Below are 16,091 nucleotides of genomic sequence, written 5' to 3' on the forward strand. Positions count from 1 at the left end.
CTTCAACTTCAAGAAACAGCAGAAGCCTATCACCTTCCCAGCCTTTTCCTCCTCATTCTTCTGACCTCAACTTTTCTCTCTACATCTCCTTGTCTTCGTGATCACACTAATTAAACATTTTAATGCCTGTTCTTCAGCTCCCCAAACTGCATTCATTTATTTGGCATTGCTAGCATGTTCCCATTTCCAAACTCTGTCCATTCCTGGTCTCTCTGGCCTTTCTCCGTGCCTTGCACATGCCACGTGATACATAGGGAATAAAGCAAGTAAATCTCTCCCTTCCTGGATTCTCAAAGACCAGAAAGGGCCTAGATGACGCTTACCTGCTTTGTCTGATGGTGGGGAGTCCACTGTCTGGACACTGGCTCTTCCGGGTCACCCACCCCACTTGGAACCATGCAAAGTTCTTTTCCATTCTGCATTGGGTTCAGCTATTGTGTCCCCCACCCCAACCCCTCTGTGAGTCTTTTCTCTTCTCTAAACTAAACATTCTCAATCCCTTCAAGCCTTCTTTAATCTCCTCTGAATGTTGCAATTTAGGGGCCTCAAAAATCAAATGTGGTTCCCAGAACGGACTCAATATTCTGTGTGTCAGCAGGAAATGCAGAGAAAAGCAGAAACATCACCCTCGTGTTCTAGCTTCTGGGCTTCTATTAATGCTACCCAAGAGCATGCTCACTTTCATGTCACCGAGTGAGACTTACTTCTTATCAACTATAATTATTTCTTCCATGACTGCTGCTGATAATCTATGCCTTCACTATATTCCTATTTCCCCCCACTTCCTGTTATTTGCGACTCTGATCATCTGCCACTAAAGACATCTGTAACTAAAAATAATCAATTAAAAAAATGGGGTAAAAATGGGGCTGAAAGAGAAGCAAGGAGTTCTAGTCTCCTCCCTGTGGACAAGCAGCTCAACCAGCCACACATGCCCCAACAGTCCAAATCTTCAGTCCATTTATAACAATGTTTCGTCCACAAAAATATTGTGGAGACTTTGCTAACTGCCTTCTGAAAGCAGATCTTCCCCGCACCTATCTGCTTAGCAACCCGACACAAATGAGGCTGGGGGGTGCGTATGGCCCCTGCTTCGTGAGCCCAGGCTGCTTAATCATCACTACTTTCTTTTCTGTGTGCCTGGAAACCTTTCTTTTATTTGTTCCCTTGACAAATATGTCAGACTCAGAACGGGCCAGGCACAGTAAGATGGGAGGTAATAAAGAAGGAGAGAGGGACAGAGGAGGGCCAGGAGAACAGGAAGTTCCAACCCAAGTCTTACATGGCTTCACACCGCTTTTTAGATCCCATCCAAAACCCGTCTGGGCCGGAGACTGTGCAGAGGGGGTGCACAGACTGTGCGCAGATTGTGTGCAGTGTGTGCAGAGAGGCTGCGGGTGTAGAGCGTGTGCAGAGACTGCGTGTGCAGAGACTGAGTGTGCAGAGACTGCGTGTGCAGACTGTGCAGTGTGTGCAGAGAGGCTGCGGCTGTAGAGACCGCGTGCACGGTGTGTGCAGAGGCCTGTGTACAGACTGTGTGCAGCGACCATGCGTGTGGAGCGTGTGTGTGCAGAGTGTGCACAGAGGCTGCACTCCTCCCAGTCCCGGTCGGCCGGGCAGATGTGAGTCCAGATGGGAATCCAGACCCAGCTCTGCCACGGCTCGGTCACTGACCCGTGACACGGTCTTGCGCCAGTTACTGAACCTCTTCGAGCCGTAACCTCTGAGCGTATGAGTGAGACAATGGCTGTGAAGACGACCACAAGCCACCGATGCGAGGAGCATCTGTACAGGGCTGCGCCGCGTACGGCCCGTGGTACCTGCGGCGAGGGGAAGGGCTGCTGGAGGGATCTGCGCCGCATCCCGTTCTGCTGCTTTCCACTCCCCGCCGCAGCTTTGCGAGAGGCCCCAGCCTGTGGTCGCCTGACGTCAGGCTTGACTTCCGTGCAGAAGGTGAAAAGCATACACCATGCACACGACAGAAGAGACCACACTGGGCTCCAGCACACATTTTCGAAATCCGTTCCAAACAGCTCGTTTCCCCGCCAGAGTTGGAATCGATGGCTGTTTCTTCAGCCGTGCATCAGAGGAAGCGGCTGGCTTGAGTTTGGGGGCCACGAAGAGCACGCCAATGCTCCTTCTTGGATGCTAGACTCCCAGGCAGTGAGCAAGGTACTCTTATAGAAGAGGCCCCAGGGAAACAAACCAGCTTGGGGCCGGCGAGTCCCAAGCCCAGCCCACCCTCAGGCCCCAGCACCCACTTGGGGAGCAGACAGCACACACCGCTGGCACACCGTTCACCTCCTGCCAGTCCCGTCTGTGTGGGATGCACCTCCAGTGCCCAGCTTGCCCCTCTCCTGCACCCCAACACTCTCCTCCACATCTTCTCTCCCTTCCCCCCTGCAGGTACTCTCCTTCAGGAGCCGTTTCTGGGACCCCCGTGCACACCTGCGCTCCACAGGCAGCCCCATATCTGTTCTGTTCCTTTGGAAAACCCAGTGTGCTCGTGAGCAGGTGTGCTGGACTCCTCCTCTTAGGCTCTCCCAGGTTCTCAGCACAAGTCTAAGGATTTACGTCCTTGCGATCCTCATGTACTCAGGTTTTCGGACTCAGGGCAATTCAGTTATAGATAGAACCTTGGAGAGTCTGGTCATAAGAAATTAGAAATATTTATAATTGTTCAATAAGGCGTAGGTAAAATAGAGAACAGAAAAGGCAACTAATGTGTATATATTATAAATGTTGTTGGGTAAATGTTCAACAAAATGGTAACAGCAAATATGCAGTACTTACTATGATGCCAAAAAGAGCTACAAGGGCTTTGTCCAGATGACCCCACTTAATCCTCACTAGAACCCTCTGAGGTGGGGACCATTATTATTTCCTCTTTCTAGATGGGAGAGGCTAAATAATGGGCTCAAAGAGCTGTACTCCTAATTTCTGGCTCTTCCTGTTCTCCTCAGAACTTTGACAAGAGGGCTAAGAGGAAAGCACACTCCATTTATATTTGAGTTCCTCAAATTAAAACCTTAACTCTATCTTTAAAATTGTTTATGTATGTTACAAAACAAATAGTGTAAAATTCAAATTTGTGTTTCACTGGAGCGGGGGGAAGGTTATATTCTTAACTTCTTGAGTTGCCCTTCCAGGAAGAATCATGAATATTTACAGTTCTTTACCTTTTTACAGAACACAGATGCCTGTGAGCCTCTGACAAAAGCTATGTATCTGATCTCTTCCCTACAGAAAATAAATATTCCCACAGATACAAACAGATTTTCTGCTTACCATTTTGAGCTTCAGAGGCTCTTGGCTCACAGGAACTCAGGTTAAGAGCCTCTGATGATAAAACATGGTACAACAGGCTCAAACACAGGAGGGCACAAACTTCCTGCAGACGCCATGTGCGTAAGGAGCCGCTCAGCACCAGGAGACAGGGGCTGGCCATCCGTCTGCAGAGTCTGTCAGGACAGTTAACACTGACCAGTCACACCAAGGGACGGGTGGAGGCGGCACGGGCCCTGGGGCCTGCAGGTGGGGGACGGGGAACCGAGCACAGGACAGCCACCCACACGTCTGCCTTACAACGTGCAGAAAAGGGGCGACGGAACTGATCGTTGTCACCAGCATCATAAACATTTAGCGTCTACTACGTGTCAGGCGCTGTGTTAAGCCCTTGCATTTAACAGATGAAAAACAGCTGAGGAAACTGAGGCACAGAGCTGTGAAGAAACCTGCCCCAGGTCATACTTCTAGCAAGTTGAAAAGCCCAGGTCCATACTCCAAAAGTCACTCCAAAGCCTATGCTCTTAAATTCGTCAGTCTGCACCTCCAAACTTGGGCTCTTGGACGTTAAGGCTCGAGCTGAAGAACCGCTCAGACCAAAGAAGAGCGGCTGGGCAGGCCTCTACCACTGGCCGCAGGCCAAACTCGCTGCAACCAAGCTGCCAATTGGTCAGTTTTGTTTATCAGCTCCTCCAAAGGCCTGTGCTAAATGTCTTCTAAATCCTTCCAGTCCCTGGCAGAAAATACTAAGCACATAAAACACATTTATACTCCGCGGCAGTGCATTCCACATCCCAAGAATATGGTCACTCCTTTTTGTGGTGAAAATTACAAGACTTTTAAAAAGTGTGTGTCCAGAAAGAACTGTGTCCTGTTCATTTTGGATTCCCAAAGCCTGGCAAGTTTCCTAGCTCCACAAATGTCTGCTGAATGGGTGATACATTTTATCAAGGATGTGTCATTCTCAAATAAACATTAAGGAACAGCTATACCTAAAACTAGTCGTTATGATATATTAGAAGTTTTTTTTTTCTTTTAAATACAGAATTTTCGGGCGCCTGGGTGGCTCAGTTGTTAAGCGTCTGCCTTCGACTCAGGTCATGATCCCAGGGTGCTGGGATCGAGCCCCACATCAGGTTCCCTGCTCGGCGGGAAGCCTGCTTCTCCCTCTCCCACTCCCCCTGCTTGTGTTCCCTCTCTCGCTGTCTCTCTCTCTGTCAAAAAATAAAATCTTTAAAAAAAAATTTTTTAAAAATACAGAATTTTCTCAAAGTTTTTGCAAACGTTTTAGTAGACACCAAAGGCACACCCCCTGTGTAACAAGCAGCCAACAACGGCACACAGTTGGTAACCAAAAGCAACCCTCCCCACAAAAGGTGAACATAAAGGTTGTGGCCACAAACAGGTTCTACCCAAAGGCAGATTTTTATTACTCAGGTTAAACTTATGCACTCAAAAACATGAAATGCTGCCCTACTGACATTTAAAAAAAACGATCTTTTTATTCGAATTATAGTATCAACTACAAGGAAAAAATATTTGTGAAGATGACAAGGACCAGCATGTACACCTACAGAAGTGGGAAAACCACAAATAAAGCTGACATATCACAGCCTGCTCCCAATCTCATTCTTCTGGAATCCTAGCCCTGGGTAGAAATTATGAGCTGGGAACAACATGAAACCCCTTATTTGCAAGCCCAGGGCAAGAGTTAGATCAACATAGTCTAGTTCTCCAAATCTTCCACCCATCGCGGCAAGTACCGTTCCAGTCCACCAGATGGTGCCCTGCACCACACTGTTCCTCCACAAACAGTACAGTACATCAAAATGACAACAGCCTGGTTTTAAGATGATTTGTCTCTTGAGGATATACATTTGGTTTAAGTTTCCACTGCAAAGTTAAAGTTCTTAAGATAGGTCATGCAGATCAATTGCTCCTGTAATCTGAAACTCAAAAGAGCAAGTAATATCTAAACAAGGGGAAGGGGTGGCCCTGAGCTTATAAGGTTCTCTAAAAGCCAGGAGACAGTCAGCCTGGCTACCTCTAATCTCATCATCAAAACTGTTACCTTGTCCAGTTTCTGCTTCACATCAGCAAAGAGAAGAGTGAAATCAACGACAGGCAGTACAAAGGGAGAACATACACTCAACTTCCATACCACTTGATAGATGCCAATAATTTACATTCAACAGAAAACACTGCTTGATAATACTCAAACCCCACAAGTATAAGTGCTTTGCTTTAATATTTTCTTTTCCTCTCTTGGTAAAAACAAAAGCAAAGGACATAATGTGCATTTTATCATGAAGCTCTGAGAAAGAGGGTTTGGTAACAAGATACCCAGCCTTTCCTCCAAAGTCATCTTTCAACCGAGTGAATGGGAATAAAATGCAGAGCGAGCCAGCCTCAACCAGGAATACAAACGTTCAAATTCCATGCAAAACCCAGGGCCTGCTTCATCATTCCCTGTCTTCCAAAAAATATAGATTCCTTTCCTTCATTATGGTCTTCTTTGGAGTAAATAAGGCATGAAACTTAAAGCACTTCTGTACACGTGCAAAGAAAAACAACAACAAAAAAAGGGCAGAAAATATTATTTCAAGTAATAAGTTACAAAACATTTCAACATCCTCTGCTTGAAAAAAATGAAAATAAGACTGACTGGTTTCTGGGATTTAGAAAAAAACCAGCAAATTGCTAACTGCTAAGTTTTATAAAATGGGGACTAGCCTGATAAAATTCATTAAGTGTTCAAAATAGCATGAAATAATTTAGTTCCTAAGAAATCATTTGCTAGAGAAAAATCTGTGTATAAAAATACCTAGAAAAGTAATGGTTAGATCCTGAGCTATATATTACAGACTTCGATTTTGAGAATCACATTGTATCTCTTCATCCTACTTTTAAGATTTACTGTTTTACTTGGACACAAAAATGTTTAAGTCTTATATTTGAAAGTTCTATTCAGAACTCAGTTTGAAAGCTTCAAAAGTAAAACCAGTATACACAATTTAAATCCCTTTTAACAGCTTTTGAGATCATTAGGTAAAGCATCTGAAACACCACATATATAAAAATTTCCTTTCTTATCACAGACACAAATTTCAGTTAAAATCACATAATCAATTTGTAAGCAATAAAATTGTCATCAAAATGCACTAACTGTCCCCCCAAATACATACATACTTGCAAGGGACACATGTAGCATCCTACTGAAGAAAGGACAAACTACAATGTTCAAATCCTTCAAAAACTCTATACTACGTATTGGTATCTGATGACTATTTCAAAAGTGCCAAACCTAATGACTGGTAAAGTGTTCTCTTTCTCCATGTAGTCTCATTACAGTAAAAAAAAAAAAAAAAAAAAAAAAAAAGGACAAATTTCCCTGAGAATTGGGGAATAAACAACTAAAAATAAAATGCCAATTTGCAGTTGTGAGGTCAATGTCCTAATGGTGAGATTTAAAACAAATTTTAGATTAAGGTTTCTAAATTTTATTTTTATTTATACTCTTGATTGTGGTCTATTTCAAAATTAAACCAACTAAAAAATTTTTCCTTCTTGCAAAATTAATCTCCATATATGCTAAAATTTAATGCTTACTTTGTAAAAAAAACAAAAAACAAACACACACAAAAAAACTGTTTAAATTTTCCTGGCAACTAAGTATGTATTTTTTTAGTTGGAGTCTATAAATACATATGTAATTTCTGTGCCCATCGTTGAAAAGGGGCACTTTGGGGATTCCTAGAACAATCACTAAGGCTCTTAAAAACAATGCAAAACTTCATCCATATTGAAGAATTCCTATTTAACCCTTATTTCAATTACAGCCAAAGTGTGTGTTTCAGAGTCACAGAAACTGACATCCCTCTCTAGGCAACTGCCTCTGGGGAGAAAACATTATTAAATGTAACATCTGACTGTCACAGTTTCCCCAATTCACTTTCTGTGTGTTTATTATCAGACTCTAATCGTGACTTTCGCAAACTTATTTATACTTTCACACAAACTTCCAAAGTTTTCCCAACTTAAATAAAAACCCACAAAAACTGTGGGAAATGTTTCGCTTGAAAGATAAAAGTAGGGGCGCCTGGGTGGCTCAGTCGTTAAGCGTCTGCCTTCGGCTCCGGTCATGATCCCAGGGTCCTGGGATCGAGGCCCGCATCGGGCTCCCTGCTGCGTGGGGAGCCTGCTTCTCCCTCTCCCACTCCCCCTGTTGTGTTCCCTCTCTCGCTGTGTCTCTCTCTGTTAAATAAATAAATAAAATCTTTAAAAAAAAAAAAAAAGATAAAAGTAAACTGGTCCAAATGTACATGTGCAATAATCAGTGTTTACTTTTGTTGCTCACTCAGCTTACAGCGCTTTCAATATCTGCACTCAACTTAATTTTCTCGTCGCTTAAAAAAAAAAAAAGGAGGGAACGTTTTCTTTCTCTCCCGTTTTGCTCTCAAAATATAAACTCATTTAATGCAAAGCATTCCTGAATCAGGCATGTTTTAAACTCAGGCATATCTAGTCTCAACAGCATTCGTATTACATATGAAATGCCATTTATTTCAAAACTTCAGTGAATATTTTGTAAATCTAATTTTACCTTTCCTAATAAACAGAAGACGTTTTACTACGCAAGACCCAATTACAATTTTAGTAAATGAAAATAGCAAAAAATCTGATACTATAATACTAAAGGAGGAAAGAGGATAAGTATTGATTCATTTACTTACAAAGTTGGGGTTTTCTCCCTGTAGGCACCTCTACTACAGATTTTACACTACATTTGTTAAAATATGACATACCTTTAGCCTGGGAACAATGTATCAGTTAACAGTATCTACTGAGAGAGGAAATATACTTTAGGTAAGTAAAACACTAGATACTATTTATGCTGCCCTTGTTCAAAGCTGCTTAGAAAACTGGGCTATGTGCTTTTTAAATAATCATTAAAAACGGTCTAAAAGCTAACTGTGATATAGTTAATCCACAAGCCAAGTGATGCCATTTAATCCCAGAGACAGAAATTTGTCTCTCAAAGGGGATCTAAGACATCCATATATGTAATACAGTAACACACGTTAAAGGTAATAAAACTATAAAGAAATATTTCCTAATAGAACGAGCACATTTTAAAGTTTGTATGCCTGGCAACAGAAAAGACTTTTTTTTACTATTAAAAAAAAAAAGTCTCCTGACAAGAGATTCTGGGTTTGAAGTATGTCACACCCCAGTTCCCCAGCCCACGAATCCCAGTTCATTTTTTAAAATGAGGTCTATTTCCTGTAATTTTAGATATTTTAGAGTACAATTATTTTACATTTTTATGATGCCTTTGGGGTATCATTACAAATATTTTTATGTGTTTAAACTCAGAAAAGTAAAATTAAGTAATAGCTTCTCTTAAAGGGAGCTGTCAACTCTCTGCTGAACAAAAATCTTTGTTTTAAAGCAATCTAGAGATTTATATCCCTAGTAACCATAGAAATTAATCTTAAGCTTTAGAAAAAAAATTGCATAAAATACTCCTTATTTAATTAAAATCAGAGCTCAGCTCTTTAGAAATAAGGACCCTCTTTTGAACAGAAAGAACTCTCTCCACAGAGTAGAACTGTTTTAACTCAAGGTAGCATTCTTTGTGATAAATTAATCAAAGACATGTTTAATTGGCTCTTGAATTTGTGTGCATACAAAGCTAAATACTTTGTTGGAAAGGATTTGCTCAGGGAATACATCCACTGAAAACGTCTGGTAAGAAAAGAAAGTGAAACACACAGGATCCAAACGCTGTTTGTAGATTATCTAAGTGTGGGTATAAAAAGAGCAAGCAAAGAATTTACAGTAACAATCAGGAGAACCACGCCCAGCAGAACTCACTTTGTTTTCATCAGGAAACTAGAAATACTATTCACTGTGTCTTAATATGAAGACTGATCAACACCTCATAACTCAAACTTCACCCCATGATGACTCTCTCTAGTTCACACGCACTGAGGCAGAGACAGGTTCTGAATTCTTTCACCATCTGACTACGAAGTTTAGCTCAGATTTAGAAGCCAGCCGGGTACATGTGGGGAGGCAGCCGTGTCTCCCGGCAGACCGCTCTCTTCCCCAGCAGCCTGAGAGAATGTGTGCCCTTGAGGGACGGTCAAGACAAGCTCCTCAAACCTTGGTCAAATGGCAAAGCTTTCAAGGCTTATGCAACGCAGGTTTTGAAGAAATCTGGTGAACTTTCACGAGATTTAAATTTTATAGCTTTAGGTTTTTTGCTGCATAATGAGTATTTTTAAAAGTTAAGCCACATTCTGTTTCCACTATATTTTCTAAAACCCCCTCATTTGGACTTTTCATTTTGGAAAAGTGAGATAAATACAAAAAAGGTTAAGAGCTTAGTGTAGAATCAGGAAACAAAGATATCGATGATCATGTCAAAAACCAAATATTAAATATTCATAAAGTGTTTCATACAGTATATTGTAAACACCAAGTAAAGTGCAAATTATAAATGTTTCTGCTTTCAGACAATGAGTCTGAAGAGATCTGGAATAGGTGTCTCTCCCCTTGAGTTTCGGCACTGCTAAGAACATGAAACATCTATCATTTTCTCTAAGCAACCCAACTTTTTGGAAAAGACACTGGCATTTTCTACCCATGCCGTCCATAGCTAATTTCACAGTTCTTCAAAGGAAAAACTCCCCAAGCATTTAAGAGAATCAAGATGTCCTGTATAGGTAATAAGCTGCAAAATGGGATAGAAAATGATGAGGAATTATAAATGATATGAATAGGTAGTTTCCACTGCATTGGACACCAGAGTGTGATTACCTTGGTGATTCTAAACACACTTTTGGCGGGGGGAGGGGATGACAACAGGGGAGGGGAGATGGGCACAGGGATGGGCACAGGGGTCAGGACTTCCTATTGTGATATCAGAAAACGGCACATCTTACCATCTTCATTGCAGGCAGCACTCCCCCTTAGCAACTAGGCCCCAAATCAGACAATACGTAGTATGTGTCAATGAACTGGTTTCACTTTTAATTCAAATTATAGTCATCAACAAGGACAGAAATCCAAATATCTATTCTGAAGTATTAGTAGAAAAAGCTGTTTAGTTTTAAAATAATCTCAAAGCATAATGCCATTTTGAAGCTTTTAACAGTATGATGTTTGATAAAAACAAAGTATCAGTGTCTCCTTGAAGTAAAGTTGTAATACCCTCTTTTCCCCTCTGCTTTTAACCTCACACATGCGAGAACTTATGAAAGAAACAAGAACCCCATTTTCACAGAAAGCACAAGAACTGGAAAGAGGTTCATGGACTGAACTACTGTTTTGTTGGTATGTTCTTGGCTCTTCTCCCTCTCATGTAAGAAAAATCAACAAGCTAAATATATGCTCTTTCTCCCACCTTCTTAACCCGTGTCCCATAACGGCTTCCTTTAGGACTTTACCTAACAGCCAAAACCCTGCCTCGGGGTCAGATATTCTAGGCCTGCAACGCTGTTTTGAAAGGTTACAGAACACACACAAGAGTCGATGGAGGTGATAATGCAGATGTTACGAAGTAAAAAGAAGCAATAATCCCGGCAGTAAGAAAGTCTTTGTTAACCACCTGTTTGTACGCGGGATACAGGAGTATTCCAGGCAAAGAAGGCATCTCCATGCCCCTGGTCAAGTCACCTCTTCATGCTTCAGTTTTCTTGCTTGGAAAAGGATGAGACTGCATTCCCTGATCCCTAAGGCCCATTTGAGCTCCAGAAATTCTATGACTTTTTGTATTTGACTAAAAACTGAATAGTGTATTTTCTTTTTTTTTTTTTTTTTAAGATTTTATTTATTTATTTGGAGAGAGAGAGCACATGAGAAGGGGGAGGGTCAGAGGGAGAAGCAGACTCCCCGCCGAGCAGGGAGCCCGATGCGGTTCTCGATCCCGGGACTCCAGGATCATGACCTGAGCCGAAGGCAGTCGCTCAACCATCTGAGCCACCCAGGCGCCCTGAATAGTGTATTTTCAAGCAAGTTTCCACATCCCAGTTTTATGGGTAACTAGAATTTAATTTACAAGGCAAAGAATTTAGCATTTATTTCTTTAATATCTTGGAGGGTAGGGGCAAAGGGAGAGGTAGAGAAAGAAGCTCAGGCAAGCTCCACACTGAGCACAGAGCCGGACACTGGGCTTGATCCCAAAACCTCGAGATCATGACCTGAGCCGAAATCAACAGTGAGCTGTTTAACCCACTGAGCTACCCCGTCACCCGAGGCATTTCTTTCTGGTAACCTACTGCACGGCAGAACACATTCCATATTTTCACATATTTAATCTTCACAACAATCCTCTAATATTATCACCTTTCCCATTTTATCAGTAAGAAAGCTGAGGCTCAGATAAGCTAGAGATGTAAAATTAGATCTGTCCAATTAACTATTGGAGGTACTCTTTCTGTACATCACGGGCTCTCCGCTGCCGCAAAATAACAATATACCGAATCTCCCACTGAGACACTGCAATCCAGTGCTTTGTATGTGTAAGACACTTTGCCGGGCAGGACGCACGCAGGTGGGAAACCCGTCCCTCTCCCCACGGGCCCACCTTATGGGGCTAATAAAGGGGTGGGGCCTTGACTGCAACAGGCCACTGAAAACCCTACATCTGCCATGAAATAAGGGGGAAGTAGGGGTATGGTGGACTGGAAAAACAGGGAGGGGGTGACCTTGGACCTTGGAAGTGGAGAGAAGAGGGAAGATTGCACTGGCCTCAGATAGGGCCGGGTAAAATTTCCATCTCTCTCCCATGGCCCTCTCCACAAGCTGCCCAGATGATTCTAAAGTACAAGCAGGGCCGAGAACCACTGATGGTGGGGGCACAGGAAAGAGGACTCCGGAATCAGCCACTAGCTCTATCTCTGCCTCTGTTAAGCTATCTCTGCCTCCGTTTCTCCACTTGTAAAATGGGAAAAAACAATAGTACATACCTCATAGGGTGCGTGAGGATGAAATGGGTTATTTTCTGCAAAGGACTCAGAAAAATGTCTGGCATATAACTTTGCAAACATCAGAAGGCCTTCAATGCCCAGTAAAGAACTTTCTGTAAGCCAACAGTGTTAAAGGTTCTCTTACACAGAGTGACAGAAGATGACAGCTTTTCTTCTTTCTTCTGTTCTTCCTTTCATATTTAAATTGTATACTTAGGGGCGCCTGGGTGGTTCAGTCATTAAGCGTCTGCCTTTGGCTCGGGTCATGATCCCGGGGTCCTGGGATCGAGCCCCGCATCGCATCGGGATCCCTGCTCAGCGGGGAGCCCGCTTCTCCCTCTCCCACTCTCCCTGCTTGTGTTCCTGCTCTCACTATGTCTCTCTGTCAAATAAATAAAATCTTTAAAATAAAATAAAATAAATTGTATACTTAAATGCAAAATGCAAAAAGTAAATGGTAACCTTATTCCAATCCAGCTTCAGCACCAGCTCCCTCACCCCTGTGTATGAATTTACAAACAGGAAAAAAATAATAATAAAATTCATTTTTAGGGAGAATAATTTGTTGAGTAAACTGTAACAAGATTTTTTTTAAAAAGGAGGTTCTCACAGTACCCTAGTGGAAAGAACTAGAATAAGTTAAAATGGATACAAGAGTTCAAAATAAAATGACAGAGCACAGGGCCAACACTTGATTTTGGCCCAGGTCATGGTCTTGGGGTCGTGAGATCGAGCCCTGTGTCGGGTTCCTTGCTCGATGGAGAGTCTGCTTGAGGTTCTCTCTCCTTCTGCCCCTCCCCCTGTTCATGCGTGTGTGTGCTAATAAATAAATTAAAAAAAAAAAATGACAGAGCACAGTGGTGCTGTCAACAGACACACTATGGGCTCTAAAACTGTCCACATCTGAAACATTGGGATGGTGAAGGAGAACATCAGTGATAATCAGAATACGTGATTTTTAAAAATCCTACAGTTGAATTACAGTTCTTTAAATAAGCGCACCCTCATCAAGATCTCTGTCATTTGTGCTTTCAAAAACAAGATTTCTCCCTTTTTTCCCCATTTATTCTTTACATTCCCAAAATAAAGAAATGGAGAGTCCTGCCCAAGGCCACCGCTGACAGGAATGAAGGCTGATTTCTTAAATAGCAGCCCCGGCGGTGAGGTCAGGGGGAAAGCAGAGGCCTGGGCAGCAAGGGGAAGCAGCATCCACCACCCGCTGGGGCGTCTCACATCCCAGTCATCCCCCCCGTCTCAGAACACAGCCCGGGGAGATGCTGTGGCCATCGTTCCTGCGTCAGCGACGGGAGCTGGGCGAGCAGGGGGTTGGTGAGGAGAGCCCATCGCAGATGGCTGCCTCCTCCTGAACTACTCCAGCCAATCCAGCGGCAAGTCCTGCAGATTCTTCAGCTTGAGTGGCTCCTAAACGCAGCCTTGCTGGTCGTCCCATCAGCCTCACCCGTGGCAACTCCTCACTGCTGTCCCTTTGCAGGCTCGCCCGGCTCCAATCCAATGTCCACGCTCCCGCACCTCCCACGGTGCTAGCCCAAGCCTCATGCTGGGGAGGAGGAGCTGGGCCTGGGATAAGTGTGCTATTTTAAAATCAGTAGCGTGAGTGTCATTCTAAGCCTCCCATGAATGCCACCCTACACGACAGTGGGCAGAAATGCTGACGTTTTATCTCTAACCCTTTCCATGCTAAGTAACTGTTGTACCATGGGTTTGGAATTTAAAAAACCCGAACACCAGCCACATTAAACCGTGGTGTTGTGTGGAGACTCCAATTCTATAAGCCTTAAGCACTCAGGATGTGCAAAGAACAGATGCTCGAAGAGCTGGATGAAGGGAGTGCGAAGCGGTGACTTATGAGCCCTTTGCAGGAGGTAGAGAGAAGGCTCCCTCATGTGCCAAGACAAGTTACCCTGTCTCCGAGTGCCTGGCCAATGTGAGAACGGGCTTCTTCATGTTTTACACTGAAGTGAGTTCCATAAAACCAGCGTGTCAGCAGTGCAGTTTCTGAGGACTGTGGCTGGGCCTACCACCCCAGATCCACCACGACCCAGACCGGCTGTAGGAATGCATGATCACAGACACGCAAGACGACAGTGGACCAGACCCCCCTCTCAGGCTCCACAGAGCCAGGGGAGCCATGAAGACATGACACTCCCCACCCCACCCCCCAGTATCCACACAAGAAGGCCTCTTTGGTGCAGGTTTAGGATAGTGTGACCTCTGATTTAGCTCTGAGGCTCAGGCTGAAATGCCAGGATTATCAGACAAAATGCCAATAGACAGCCTAGACTTCCAATTTCTAAGATGTTTATAATGCACCATCAATGGAGCAAAACAGGGGTGAGGGGGCGAATGGGAGGTACTAAGGAAACTAGAAAAAACTAAGTCACCATTCAACTTACTCAGCATTGACTGATGAGGCCCAAGAGCCAGAAATGTTTCTTTATTATTCTGTGATTAATACCAAAAGCATCAACAGACAACTGAACATCTATTCACTCATTCACTGGCACTCAGAGAACACTCTGCAGGCGGTGACAAACAGTATACTGTTATACTGTCCTACAAATATAAACTCACTGAATTCTCATTAACAACCTTATGACGTAAATAGTATTATTATTCCTATTTTACACATGAGGAAACTGAGGCACAGAGAGTTAAATGCTGTGCCTAATGTCACTCAGCTAACACGCAGCACAACTGGATTAAAACCCAGTTAATCTGATTCCAGAATTTTTGTTCTTAAGTACTGCCTATCATGCTAGAACTTATAAAATCTGCCAACAAAAGATGTGTCCACTGGTCATCAGAATCACCTTGTCATACCATCCTGAGATAAATCTACTGTGCCTAGAATGAAATTTGTACTGTCCCTGTTGAGTTAAACTAAGGTTAACTTTATCTTCTAGACACAAGAATATAGGGAGACAATATAACATCACAGTCAGGCAGCATATTTCTAGGTGTTTACATGTGAAGGTACAGGATAGGTGTCAGAAAGAGGTATGATTACTAATTACTGGAAATGGACAGATGCTGTGGGATTTTTCTACTTACTAAAAAAAGTCACCTAAGACTTCAATAACAATATTAACAAGGAAAATCAAACTTAACTCTTGTTCCACAGAACTTCATTACACACTGTTTGTCACCGTAAAGTTACAATTCATGTATATACATCTTCTCTAAGCTTGGAAGTTTTTGTTTTGTTTTGTTTTGTTTTTTTGAAGAACAAAAAGTGGAGGGAACCACTTGCAGAAAATTTAAAAAAAGCAAATAGATTCGAAGTGACTCTTCTACTTCCTTGCAAAATAGGAGTGGATCACAAGCCCAATAATGACCATAAACCCCACACAATGATGACACTGCTTCCAATTTATCAGCAAGGTTTCCCTCCTCGACTCGCTGTACTCTGAAACCCTTCATCTCACCCGTGTGTTTGGCATCTTCGATCCTCAACACAATGACTGGCACACAGTCCCAGTCGTCCATCAATATTTACAGAATTGCTAAACAGAAGTAAGTATGTGTGTTTGGGCCACTTGTGTCATTGGTCCAATCCAAGATCAAAGACTTCATAATCTCTCCAAGGAATATAGTTCTGTGATGTTAATTCCTGGTACATAACACCATTGTTAGGACAAAACAATCAGCTATAAAACATAGGCAGTCAGGACATTTAGGGAGGATAATAAGAACAATTAGCTTATATCCAAAGAGGTATAAATTAGCATTCCAAAATACTAGGTGAGTAGCAAAGTAGTTTAAATTTTAAGAAAAAGATCTTGGTTTCATAGTAGATGAAAAGAAAAAAGG

The 16,091-nt window shown here is 42.7% G+C and overlaps 1 protein-coding gene across 3 annotated transcripts in view; it reads right to left on the bottom strand.

Moving 5' to 3' along the window:
- STX18 (syntaxin 18) overlaps positions 1-16,091 on the bottom strand; it is a 117,385-nt gene that overhangs the window by 58,309 nt on the left and 42,985 nt on the right. The window lies entirely within an intron of this gene.

Source organism: Mirounga leonina, unplaced genomic scaffold (assembly GCF_011800145.1).
Source record: "Mirounga leonina isolate KUSES-001 unplaced genomic scaffold, KU_Mleo_1.0 Mir_129, whole genome shotgun sequence".
In the NCBI taxonomy this organism is placed as follows: domain Eukaryota; kingdom Metazoa; phylum Chordata; class Mammalia; order Carnivora; family Phocidae; genus Mirounga; species Mirounga leonina.